Source organism: Thalassophryne amazonica, chromosome 6, assembly GCF_902500255.1.
Source record: "Thalassophryne amazonica chromosome 6, fThaAma1.1, whole genome shotgun sequence".
In the NCBI taxonomy this organism is placed as follows: domain Eukaryota; kingdom Metazoa; phylum Chordata; class Actinopteri; order Batrachoidiformes; family Batrachoididae; genus Thalassophryne; species Thalassophryne amazonica.
Genome location: NC_047108.1, coordinates 37,359,793 through 37,374,206, shown reverse-complemented (window position 1 = coordinate 37,374,206; position 14,414 = coordinate 37,359,793). Strand labels below are relative to the sequence as shown.

Here is a 14,414-nt window from a genome sequence, read left to right as displayed (position 1 = left end):
TTGTCGTGTCGGCTGGCGCACGCCGCTCTCCAAATTCGGCAGTGCATTCTCATCAAGTTGGCTGCTTTAGCTGCTGTTCATTGTCATACTGTCCATGAGAAAATCATCTGGAATATCCATATTGGGACCAAAACACACTTCTCACCTTTTCATCTTTTCCTTTGCGGACAGTTCTTGGTGAGTTTTTTTTTTCCCCTCTGCGGACAGTTCTTGGGCTGCACGTGCGCCATGACATCATTTGTTTACGCACAGCAGGCGGGTATAGCCAGATAGCATCGATGTAAATCTACTATACCGGCCCAACAACGCCTCGGTAAAGTGATAATAATGTACAAACTTGTTTAAACGGGGTATTCATAGTGACTACGGATTGAAACTTGTTTGATCGAGGCCCATCAGGGTAAAAATTTGAAGCCAAAGCAGTGTTTGCTACGGTTTACTGGTCAAGGGTGCAGCTCCTTTCTTTTGTTTTTGGGTAGGTTGCCAGGTCTGCATTTTATAAAACAGCCAGTTTGGATGCAATCTGGATTAAGCCATTTTATCCCATTTTCACACTTTTTGGCTTGCGTGTAATTGCAGTAGAATGGTGCCCTGTGGATTAGTGACAGAATAAAATGTATCAAAATTGGTATCGTATTGGCAGCTCCCGAAGGTTCCAGTTATTTGTATTGTATCGGTAATGACAAAGTCGTACCAGGTCACCCCCAATCCTTACAGTAAAATGAACACTTGAGGTTATGACTCCCAAACTGCAACTGGTTCCAGAAGAGTTCACATGTGGAAACAGACACAGAACACACACACACACACACACACACGCACACTGTACTGAAACGTAAAGCCGTGTCGATTCCACCTCCTTCCTGAGCGATCATTCACTGTACATGGTGCACACTCAGGCGTGCACTCTAAGCAGTGATTCAGAGCTCTATTCTTATCATAGCCTGGGTGCACTTGAGTCTGAGTCTTGATGGTTCTGTGATACCCCCCATCCTGTCTCCAATAAGCATAAGCATATCTGACAAGGTCGGAACATTGAAGGAGGGGCCTCTCACCTCCGTCTGATCTGTCGGCGTGTTTCCACGGCGCTGTGTGGCTGGAACCGACTCCTCGAACTCACAGAAATATAGCTAATTTCCTTTTCCTCAGTGTTTCTTTCACTCCTTTGCCTCCTGGGGCTTGTTAGGATTAATGGAGAAGGTAATTTTTTTTTAGCTCCAGAGGATGAAGGATTGGTTAAAGATAAGGAGTGAAATGACTGGTTACAGGTTATGAGCTCACCAATCATTCTCATGTTTCTGTGTGGACACTGAGGGCTGACTGGATTTCATTTACCGCCCACACACCTTTTTAACACCCCCCCCCCACACACACTCCAGCTTGTGTCTCCAGAAATGTGCACAGACGCATTATCAGAAGAAGCCACCATCGGACTGTGGAGGCTTTGTTTGCCCGACTGACTTTCTCTTACAAAGTGGCGATGTTACTTTTGTGTGTGGAAATGGGATAGCACCACAGCAGACATTAGGAATCCTGCTCGCTCTCCTTTTCCCTTATCAGCACCTTTTTCTCACATTGTTCATCAGCCCCGAGACACAAAACTGCTGTCTCCCAGGATCAATTAGTCACTTCCAGGGAGTTGTGGAGCAGAGAGGGGGCTGAGGAGACAAAAGCCATGTTGGCGTGGCAGCGAGGTGATAAAGTGACGCAGTCCTGTTTCGTTTGTCCAGGGAAGGTGTTCCTGACAGCACTGCAGAGCACCGCTACGATGTCAGAGGAGCTCTCAAAGGAGCAGCCACTTTTTCTCTCCTGTATATCTGTCTTACCTCTGTCTGTCCTCTCCCTGGAGCTTTTCCTCCTCTCAAGCTGTAAAGTCCTTCCATCACCCCTCCAAATTCCTCCTCTTTCATCTCTGACTCCAGCCTCCTCTCCCTCCCTCCAGCTTTCTTTCTTTGCCTCTTTTATATCTTTGAAAATCAGCCGGTTCCAGCTTTTGTTTCGTGCCCACCTCTCCATCTCAGCCTTTTGTTCTGCTGTTAAGCCTATGGAAGGTGACACTGGCGATGCACAAACAGTGAGCTGGCACAGAGTCACAGCAGGACACAACAAAACACGCCACAGTAAACAGAACTATTTTTAGTGCACTGTCACCCAGACACAGGAAGTCAAAGGCAGTGGCGTTTGTGTGTTTGAGTGTGAATCATGACCAGATTCCTTCTGCTTCTTAATTGGAACACATGCTGCTATGATCCACTTTTCATGTTTTATGTCTCACTTAAGCCCCCGTCACACATAGCAAGAATGTGCAGGAACCAGGTCACAATGGCAAAAATTGCCATAATCAGACGCATTCGGGAGGGAAAGAGGCGTGGTCAGCTGTATCAGAACACATCCATATTAGCTCGTCCACACCTGCATGATGCCACCCAAACAGTATGTGGACAACAGGTTTGTGCATGTGCACACTGTGCACACGCTTAGTGGCTCATGCAGCCATTCTGAACACACATGCACACACAGCTGAGCGATCATTCCAGCCCCGCGCAAGTGTGTGTGTGTGTGTGTCTAGGGGTGCACGTGCATGGGAGTGTGGGGCACACGTGCCCATGGGTTGCACATGCGTGCATGCCACTAGACATCTTTGATGAAAGTTGCAGCAGTGTCACACCATGCATCAGACACAGCCTTTCCAGTGAACTTTAATTTCTTTTTTGCTCACTTCAGGAGCACAACAGAAGTATGTACATCGTGATGTCGGTTGAATGATCACATGTAATTTAATTTTTGCGTGGTTACTTGCAGCGCACAGCAGCCTGGTGAGAAGCTTTTCACTACAGGCTGTGGTTTGGATCCTGTGCACTCTGTGCTGTCCTGGTTCCATGCTAGAGGTGAGTTTCATGTTTAATAATCTTGTCATGGCCTGTGATACAGTTCCATGTCACACCTCCTACAGAGTTTACATGGTGATCAGGTAATAAATAATATGTACGAGGGCTGTCAATAAAGTATAGGTCCTTTTTATTTTTTTCAAAAACTATATGGATTTCATTCATATGTTTTTACGTCAGACATGCTTGAACCCTCGTTCGCATGTGTGAGTTTTTCCACGCCTGTCGGTGACGTCATTCGCCTGTGAGCACTCCTTGTTGGAGGAGTCGTCCAGCCCCTCGTCGGAATTCCTTTGTCTGAGAAGTTGCTGAGAGACTGGTACTTTGTTTGATCAAAATTTTTTCTAAACCTGTGAAGCACATCGAAGTGGAAACGGTTCGAAAAATTAAGCTGGTTTTCGGTGAAAATTTTAACGGCTGATGAGAGATTTTGAGGTGATACTGTCGCTTTAAGGACTTCCCACGGTGCGGGACGTCGCGCAGCGCTCTCAGGCGCCGTCGTCAGCCTGTTTCAAGCTGAAAACCTCCACATTTCAGGCTCTATTGATCCAGGACGTCGTGAGAGAACAGAGAAGTTTCAGAAGAAGTTGGTTTCAGCATTTTATCCGGATATTCCACTGTTAAAGGAGATTTTTTTAATGAAAGACGTGCAGACGGGTCCGCGCGTCGGGACGCAGCCTGCGCGGTGCGGTGGCACAGGAAAAACACCTCCGTGTTGATAACCATTTGTAAAATCCAGGCGGCTTTTGATGGCTTTCAGTGGAGTGAGTATATGAGAAATTGTTTAACAGCTGGACATGTTCCAACTTGTCCTTAAGGCTTCCAACAGAGGTATTTTTCCTGTGATGGAGCGTTGCAGCGGCCGACGCTGCAATGCACCATGGGAGTTCTGGGTTTTAAATGTTGTCTTTGTGGTTCATGTTATTTTAACAATGTTGTTAAATGTATTGTTATTGATAACAATGTTGTTATTGATGTATTGTGTTTTTGTAGTTCAGTTGGTTTAGTCAGTTTAGTTAAGTGTCATGTTGTCATTACCATGAGTGGAAAGAGTATTGCTTTTGTTGTCTTCCGCCACCATCTCTGTTTGTGCATGTGTAAATATTAAAAGCACCTGCTTGCAGCAGCCATCTGTGTGTGTAAAAATTAAAAGCACCTGCTTGCAGAATTAAATTTATCCTGCTTAGTCCCATTGAGATCAAGATCTCTTTTACAAGGGAAATCTGGACAATTATAAAGTTTCCAATTCACCTAACCTGCATCTCTTTAGATGTGGGAAGTCGCCGGAGCACCCGGAGAGAACCCATGCAAACACGGGGAGAACATGTGAACTCCACACAGAAAGGCCACAGGTGGAAATTGATCCCATGGCCTTCTTGCTGTGAGGCAACAGTGCTAACCACTAAGGCACCATGCTGCCCAGAAAAACAAAAAGCTCTGCATGCATGTGACTGGGGACAGCTGACACTTGCCGTTTGGTATGCTAATGTATTTTGGGTCAAGGATGAATGCTGCAAAAACAGAAAGTTGATAGGACTAAAATTTTTTTGGAGAAATTAGCCATTTTAGCTAACCAGTAAACAATGGACATTGTGCTGCAATGCACCATGGGAGTTAGGGGTTTTGGGGTTTTAAATGTTGTTATTGTGGTTCATGTTAGTTTAATAGTGTTAAATTAACAACACCAGTAACCTGCTTTGTAACTGTCAGCTATTAGTGGCACAATAATTTCAAAGAAATATGGTCAGATAGAAGCATTTTTTGTTCAAATATATTGGTAATATCAGTTTTATATTTCTCTCACACAAAAATTGTGATAACTGTTGATATGTAACCAACATTACGATTAGGTGATGTCAGCTTCACTGGAAAATCACATCCACAGTAAAGGTTCACAGGGACAATGAAATCATGCATGTGTGAGGGTGGGGGAGAGGGGAGATGTTGGTAGTCTCAGGATAAATACAAAAATAAATGGATTACTATTTGAAGGATTCAGATACAAAACCCTGTAACTTCATTTTTAGTGCCGAAAAATGCAATTTAAAATGGGAATTCAAAGGAAAAAAAATGGATTAGAAAATGCACAGATCTAATCAATAAAATGAAAATGATCATTTAAAATTCTTTAATATTTTGCACACTCTTGGGAATCCCTCAATGACGAGGAAGATTGTCTCTTGATTGATTGCTGGACGGAGTGGAGGATATGGAGAAATTCTACAATCAGGGTCGATCTAGAGATGCCTGTGCATGGGTTTGCTTAATGTGGGAATGTTGTTGCATGGCGACAAACACATGGTCTTTGACAGATGTTTAACCCTGTCCGATGGCTGGGAAATTCCAGACGATCGGGGTCTAGGGACCTGCTGCAGCCTTCATCCGCCTTTACAGCCGTTGGGTGACAAGCCATCACTTCCTCCATCTCATCCAATGAGGACTTAAGAAGCCCTCAACAACTACCTGCTCCACTCTCATTGTCCTGCTCATGCTACCTGTCTGTGTCCTTAGACAAGACACTACTCTACAAGGTCCTACTTCCTCTGGCTGTGCAAGTAACCTATGCCAGAGTGGAGTCCCATCCAGGGAGAGCTGTCGACTCTCATCTGCTTGACATTACAGTAACTAGAGATAAGCATCAACAGACATCTTTGCACAGAGATAGTTACCTAAGTCACCAAGTGCATATAGGACCCAACTAAGAATGCATTCTTTTGAGCTTACAGGATTTGCCATCTGAACACTTCATGTATTTATTTACTGATGTACTATTATGAATTTACCCTAATGGACAGACTTAACAGTGCACAAAATCAGAGAGAAAAAAGCATAAATTAGGTCACTTAAGCAGGCTAACAGAATAAAAACATGGAATTATCTAAAACAAAAATACATATAAATCAGGAATAGTACACAACAGAAGGACACCCAGAAACCATCTGCAAGTACTGCACTACACCAATCTCTGGCTCCATCAAGTAACTTCAAATTTCAAACGGCATCTACAAGATAAGAAATGTGTTATTTGACTTTTATTTTGATAGGGGATGTGATGGTGTAGTGGTTAAGCGTTGGGCTTGAATCAGAGGATCCGGTTCAAATTCCAGGCTGACCGGAAAATCACTAAGGGCCCTTGGGCAAGGTCCTTAATCCACTAGTTGCCCTCTGTGTGTAGTGAGTACCTTGTATGGCAGCACCCTCACATCGGGGTGAATGTGAGGCATTATTTGTAAAGTGCTTTGAGCATCTGATGCAGATGGAAAAGTGCTATAGCCATGGCCATGGCATTGGCATCAGTCTTAGGATCATAATTAAACAACTAATGTATTAAAAACTAGAAGAACTTGGAGAGTGCAAACCTCCGCCAAGGCCATGGGGTCACTGACGCCATAACATCTACACGCCGTGGAATCATTGAACCTAAAAAAGTCTAACAATGATGTTTGCTCAGTAGTAAAAAAAAGTTTCATCTGCTGTGACTGGATAGCATGTATCCTTAGCTCTTGGCATCACAGTTTATTGCAACTTGCACCTTTCCCAGAAGCTACTCTCATCTGAGCACTGATATTGATATTGCATGTACTTATAGACAAAAACAAATAAGAGACAAAATTCAATTTATGATTCAACTAAAATGCAAATACAAGGTCTGTTAGAAAAGTATCCGACCTTATTATTTTGCCGTGGGCTGTCCTTAAAGCGATAGTAACACTCCTTAATCTCTCATCAGCCGTTAAAATTTTCACCGAAAACCGTCTGAATTTCTCGAATGGTGTCCACTTGGATGTGCCTTACAGTTTCTGAAAAAATTTTGATCAAGCAAAGCACCAGTCTCTCAGGAAGTTCTCAGACAAAGGAATTCCGACGGGAGGGGTGGACTAGTGCTCACTCAAAGCCTGCCCACAGGCGAATGACGCAACCGACAGGCGTGAAAAAACTTGCGCGTGCGCACAAGGGTTCAAGCTTGTCTGATGTAATCGCACGTGATTCAAATCCATATAGTTTTTGAAAAAAATAAAAAGGTCGGATTCTTTTCTAATAGACCTCGTATATGAATGTTTTAACATTTATGAAACACTTCTCTAAATAAATAACAGTAAATTCGGAAATAGAACTATTTTTTAAGTGTTGCATGTGCTACACAAGGCATTAGAGTCACTGACCCTAAAGAGATTCCCTCCTTGGCACAGTGATCTATTCAACAATTCAGTGTTACAACCAAACCTATGATACATACACTTTTCTTTCCTTTATATTTGACATCCTTGACCATGAAAACATACCACTAGAACTTCGAATCAAATATGTCTGTATTAGTTCAAAAGTTACTGTATAAAAATGATTTTTCGGTAATGGCGGTTTTCTTCTGGATCTAGCTCCATAACATTTGAAGCTACATCAAATCTGATGACACCTTACTGAATCAGTACAGATTCAGCTACAATTTGGTGTTAGTTGTGCATCTCTAGCTTCATTTGTCACCTCACACTGACACATTTTCTATTTTCCCTATATTTTTGCATATTCTGGATCACCAGATCCGGAATCCGGATCTGATCATCACCAAACTTTGTTGTTTGATAGAACATTTGACTATGTTACACCCTAATTTTTTTCAAGCCTTTCTGCCTTGTTTTTGTGGAGTTAGAAACTACAATGTCAAAATTCCCCCTATCCCGCAATGGTGAAGAATCCTTTAAAAAGTTCCTGGATCCGGATCGTGATCCGGATCACCACTAACATTTAATCACTTGTTCCTCTTGTCATTTCCAACCACTCCACGAAATTTCATCAAAATCCGTTCAAAACTTTTTGAGTTATCCTGCAGACAAACAGACAGACAAACAAACAAACTCGACCGAAAACATAACCTCCTTGGCGGAGGTAATAACAGTAAATTCTGAAATAGAACTATTTTTTAAGTGTTGCATGTGCTACACAAGGCCATAGGGCAGGGGTGGGCAATCATGTGCCATAAAGGGCCGAGACACTGCAGGTTTTCCGTGCAACCAATCGCCTCAGCAGGTGATTTCATTAATGATCAGGTGTCTCAGCAGGTGATTTCATTGACAACCAGGTGTTTATGTTCAGAGCAGAAGCTCATCAGCAACCCACCTGCTGAGGTGATTGGTTACATGGAAAACCTGCAGTGTCTCGGCCCTCGATGCCCACCCCTGCCATAGGGTCACTGACCCTAAAGAGATTCCCTCCTTGGCACAGTGATCTATTCAACAATTCAGTGTTACAACCAAAACTATGATACATACACTTTTCTTTCCTTTATATTTGACATCCTGGACCATGAAAACATACCACTAGAACTTGGAATCACTTTTATATCTTTATTAGTTCAAAGGTTATTGTATAAAAATGATTTTTCGGTAATGGCGGTTTTCTTCTGGATCTAGCTCCATAACATTTGAAGCTACATCAAATCTGATGACACCTTACTGAATCAGTACAGATTCAGCTACAATTTGGTGTTAGTTGTGCATCTCAAGCTTCATTTGTCACCTCACACTGACACATTTTCTATTTTCCCTATATTTTTGCATATTCTGGATCACCAGATCCGGAATCCGGATCTGATCATCACCAAACTTTGTTGTTTGATAGAACATTTGACTATGTTACACCCTAATTTTTTTCAAGCCTTTCTGCCGTGTTTTTGTGGAGTTAGAAACTAGAATGTCAAAATTTCCTCTATCCCGCAATGGTGAAGAATCCTTTAAAAAATTCCTGGATCTGGATCGTGATCCGGATCACCACTAAAATTTAATCACTTATTCCTCTTGTCATTTCCAACCACTCCACAAAATTTCATCAAAATCCGTTCAAAACCTTTTGAGTTATCCTGCTGACAAACAGACAGACAAACAAACAAACAAACTTGACCGAAAACATAACCTCCTTGGCGGAGGTAATTACTCACTTCTTGAAACATGTACTGTAACTTATTTCCTTATGCATTAGTACTGTCTCTAGATAATTGCCACACTACTTAAACTTTGCACATGAGCTTCTCAAGTGAAACTTTTTACTCAACCTTGGGATATCTCTTGAAAGCAAAGCACATTTATAGACAGGAGTCTGAGCACAGCATGGTGTTTGAATTTTTGTCAATCAACTTTTTGTTGATTCTGTAAAGCTTCTTTGTGGCTGTCTCTGTTAAAAGCACTATATACATAACATTTAATTGAATTTATTATGCGTATTACTCAAAAGCCTCCCACACGCAAATCATCATCAGGTAACATCAGGTATAATTAAGTAAGTGGGAAGACTAAGGCAGAGAATCCAGTAGTCTTCACATACAGTGCTAGAGAGTGTAATGTAAGTGTTACTGAATTGTGGTTCAGCCAGATGTAATTAAAGTAATTCTAAAGTAAGGCATTGCATCCTACAGCAAATATTAAATGTACACCATAGATATGCACTTGTAAAGAGTTTTTATTATGACTCAAGTGCTGTAGGCCACATTTATCAAGAACCCAAATCATTTGTTGAATGCATTACACTATACTCTCTTGAGAACTTTTTAGGTTGAGATAAATAATATGGCTTTTTTTTTTTTTTTTTTTTTGCTTACAACGGAAACATCCTGAAATCTTGATTGAGTCTGCAACCAGCAGTCACACAAACCAACCAAACCAAGATGCAGATGATGGTCATCTTCCAGCAACAACTTCAAGCTATAAGTGGTCAACAACCGATACACGTCAAGTTGTTCTCACCGATAGCATTGTGACATAGATTGCAAATGGTCTGCTCCCCTCTCTACTGTTGAAAATAAGGAGTTTATGAAGATGTTTCAGCTGGCCCAACCATACTTCACAATACCATCCCCAAGAGCTCTCAGCCAGAACCTTATCACAAAAAGCTCAGATTGTGTAAAAGTACATGTGGTTGGTTTGATGGGAAAAGTTCACAACATTTGCCTGACAATAACCCTATGTCAAATCAATCAATGAGGTCATTCTGTAGGATGACGGCCCATTTTATTGTTGATTTCGATTTGAAGAGCATTGTGCTGAGCTGTCAGTGTTTAAAAGGCAGACAGACAGCTGTGAATATTTGCCACGTTTATGAGGAGAGAATGTATCCTCAGTCCTATGAGAATTTCAAAATTCAGAACAAGATCTCTTTCATTGTAACCGCCAATGCTTCAAATATGATAAAAGCATTCACACTGTTTCCACCAATTCGTGTTGAGAGTGAAGAGGACGAGGAAAGTGGTGTTAATCAATGAAATCACCTGCTGGAGTCAGTGGCTGCAAGGAAAACCTGCACCCTCTCTGCCCTTTCTGGAAGGGTTTGGACACCACTGCTGTAGAGGATGTTGGTTTGACAAAGACCCTCCTAGCTAAAGTTCAGAAACTTGCATCATTTTGCCATGAATCCATGCCTGCTACAGATGTCCTGGCCTGCTAATGTTACCCACTGGAATAGCCAGCTAAAGATGTTGAGGCCAGCCCTCTCAGTTCCCACCGATGTCCTTGCTGAGCTCAACTGCCCTTTCCAGCTATCTGCATATGAATTCAAAATCATCCAGAGTGCTTTTTGAGGTGTTAAAATCTTTTGAGGAAGCTACAGACTGCTGTCAAGCCCCTTTCACACCGGGCCCACTTCGAGTTGCGTTGTGCGGCGTCATGACAACGCCACATGGATGCAATCCAGTGCTGAGACGATGTAGCTCAATGCCAGAACAGCGCGAGGGACGCAAAGGACGAAGCGAATTGGACGCCAAAAATTAAACTTTAAATTTTTTTTCACACACAACATACGTGCGCGCGCACGCACACACAAAACAAATCCACTGTTATGTCTGGAGGCTATTAGCAGGAAGTTGAAAAGAAAAGCTGGACTCATTTTTGATGTGATTTTTTTTTCTCTGCACTGAGGACATACACAGTCTTTTTTTGGTAGTACATGCATGCACAAGCACCCAGATTGCGTGTGTGCATGCGCGCGGGGGACAATGACTCTCCCAAGACATAATTTGATTGAGCTAAGTGACGCTGCTAATTCTTGTAAGATACACACACACACACAAAACAAATCCACTGTGCTGTCTGGAGGCTGTTAGCAGGAAGAAAAAAAGAAAAGCTGGACTCATTTCTGACGTGATTTTTTTTTTTTTCTGCACTGAGGACGTACTAGTCGACCGACCTGGTTGCGTGTGTGTGTGCACCTGGGGGACCGTGACACGATGATTTGATTGAGCTAACTGAAGCTGCTAGTTCTTGTAACACACACACACACAAAATACACTCTGCTGTAAGCCGTCTGGATGCATGAAGGGCTGTTCACATGAAACGCTGACATGATTTTTGGCTGGACTGAGGAACTACACAAAGTCTTTTATTTATGGAAGTCCGAAGTCAGTGCACAGCATCACTGGACTACACGTCACAATTTGGACTTGAGCAGCAGTGGAACACCAAAATGTAAGTCTCTTTTCTGTTGTTTGTAAATTAATAAAATATCAAATTACAAGGATCTATTTTAGGATCTATTTTGTATAAAAGAAATAATGAATGTTTTTACATTCTTTCAATGGAACGAATATTTATTTCGGTGAAAGCTGGAACATACCATTCAACGAGGTGAAGCCGAGTTGAATGGTATGATCCAGCTTTCACCTCATGAAATATTCTTACCATTGAACTCATAAACATTCATTATTTATATATTCACCTGCTGAAGCTCCAGCACACACAGTACTGTGAGCTCTCTGAGAACATGGCTGATTTTTTTCATGAGCTATGGTGGTTTGTCACAGGTGGAGAAAATCTATATATCAGCTTTAGTCTTCAACCTGCCAATTTGCAGCTTACACTAAAATGATATCTACACTGTCTGACCCTTTATTAGGTTAATAACCATACAATAATAACAACTTGACAGCACTTTTTTGTTGAGGAATTGCACATGCCTTAAAAAGTAAAGCACCAGTTTTGGGGTTGTACATAAAAAAGTAATGTATTCGACATTACTCACAACTTTATGGGATGTGATTCAGTAACAGAGAAAGCAAAGTCTTAGGCCGGGGGTCCTGGGTCCACTATGGGCCCTGGAAGCTGAAAGGTTCAAGATCCTCTGAAATGTATTCTCCAACATTTTATAGCCATAAACTGAAGAAACGTCAGGCACTTTCCTCAGAAGATTTGAGGGAATTTTGTGAAATACAGCAGTATGAGTATTTATTAGCAATAACAAAGTTACATATTGTGACAATCCAGTAATTAATATACACTGAACAAAAATATAAGCACAACACATTTGGTTTTGTTCGCATTTTTCATGAGCTGAACTTTAAAAGGGCTAAAACATTTTCTATATACACAAAAGACCTATTTCTCTCAAATAGTGTTCACAAATTTGTCTAAATCTGTTTTCGTGAGCACTTCTCCTTTGCTGAGATAATCCATCCCACCTCACAGGTGTGGCATATCATGATGCTGATTACACAGCTTGATCATTGTGCAGGTGTGCCTTAGGCTGGCCACAATAAAAGGCCACTCTGAAATGTGCAGTTTTGTCTCACAGCACAATGCCACAGATGTCGCAAGTTTTGAGGGAGTGTGCAATTGGCATGCTGACAGCAGGAATAACCACCAGAGCTGTTGCCTGTGAATTGAATGTTAATTTTTTACCATAAGCTGTCTCCAAAGGTGCTTCAGAGAATTTGGCAGTACATCCAACTAGTCTCACAACTGCAGACCACATATAACCACACCAGCCCAGGACCTCCACATCCAGCATGTTCACCTCCAAGATCATCTGAGACCAGCCAGCCGGACAGCTGTTGCAACAATCAATTTGCAGAACTAAAGAATTTCTGCCCAAACTGTCAGAAACTGTCTCAGGGAGCTCATCTGCATTCTTGTCATCCTCATTGAGGTCTCGACCTGAGTACAGTTCATCATCGTAACTGACTTGAGTGAGCAGATGATCACATTCAATGGCGTCTGGCTGCTGATCAACTTTATGAGAAGGAGATGTGTTACATTGCGTGAGGCAAACGGTGGTCACAACAGATGACTGGTTTTCTGACCCCCCCCAGACACCCCAATAAATCAAAACTGCACATTTCTGAGTGGCCTTTTATTGTGGCCAGCCTAAGGCACACCTGTGCAATAATCATGCTGTCTAATCAGCATCTTGATATGCCACACCTGAGAGGTGGGACGGATTATCTTGGCAAAGGAGAAGTGCTCACTAACAGATTTAGACAGATTTGTGAACAATAGGTCTTTTGTGTATAAAGAAAAGTGATGTTCAGCTCGTAAAAAAATGGAAGCAAAAACAAAAGTGTTGCATATTTGTGTTGTATATTGCATATTATATTTTTGTTCAGTGTACATCTGTCCCCAGTGGTAAGCCTTTAATGTGCACAGCAGTAAAAGTAGCAGAGTTATACTTTTCTGATCTTCTATCAACTTACCTTTGATTTGGAGGTGATGATTGTAGAAAGAAAAGCTTGTTGAGGGTCAAATTAGTCCATAATAAAGCATAATCCAGAGACGGAGAACTTTAAAGCTGTCACACACGTCACTGTATGACACAGAGTTACAGAGCAGCAGCTGCATAAATCAGGGTTTAAATTAATTAAATAAATCATCATAAATAAATTTACATATTAAATTTATATAATTTTGATAGCTTAACTACTTTTCTATTTATTTTGATAGCACCTGTACCTGGATGTGTTGCTGTATGTAATTAAATTATTAAAAAAAAATGTTGAAAACATTAAAGGTCCATTCAGTAGTTCAGTGCAGTTGAACCCAAAATGCCGCCATGTTCTGAGTTGATGCCACTCTCCAATCAAGGCCCTCTACCTCCAGTGTAATGTGAATTATGACAGCACAATTGTCCTTTTAGTTTACTGATTAGGGGTTTATTCCCAACCTTCCCAGCCATGAGAACTGTTGACGAAACATAACACAATAAACAATTAATAAACATAAGTCTCTTCCTTTTACTCATTTAACCTTAGTATTATATTTTAACCCTGGTGCAAATGAACCATTAACCATTTATGCAGAATAAACTAATCTTAATATTTGTCAATGTTCACTATCAATCTTTGAATTAATTTGAGCACAGACACCTAAGAAAACATTCCAGGGCTTCTTCTTTAACTTAAATTAAATGTCATGCTCTGCTCCGTGCCTAGTTTATGTCATGGTTTCGCCCCTTGTTTGCATTCGTGGTGTTCAGCTCATCAGTGGAAGATTGGTTGTCTGCACAGCAAATGTTCCTGATTGGGACAAATAAAAATATTTCTTTAAATATAAAGAAACACTAAACAGCTTATATATATAAAAAGGGGGAAAAAACGGCAAAAAAACAATGGAAAAAACACCCGAAAAAATCAGTTATTTAAATTTGAGTTTTTGTGGTGTCTGAAAAAAGCTGTAGCTTTATTTGGTAAAAATAAAAAAGACTGAACCATTTAGAAATTAAAGTGTTCACTCAGATCAACTGTGCTAAAAGGCTACGCTAACGTTAGCCGATCAT

At 41.3% G+C, this 14,414-nt stretch overlaps 1 long non-coding RNA gene across 1 annotated transcript; it reads right to left on the bottom strand.

The window, feature by feature from the left end:
* Window positions 1–4,248: 4,248 nt before the first annotated feature.
* LOC117511603 lies at window positions 4,249–9,754 on the bottom strand. Its single transcript, XR_004560991.1, has 3 exons — window positions 9,481–9,754; window positions 6,601–6,602; window positions 4,249–4,260 (listed from the first exon to the last, which is right to left on the bottom strand). It is a non-coding gene; the product is annotated as an uncharacterized LOC117511603 (long non-coding RNA).
* Between the last annotated feature and the right edge of the window lie 4,660 nt (window positions 9,755–14,414).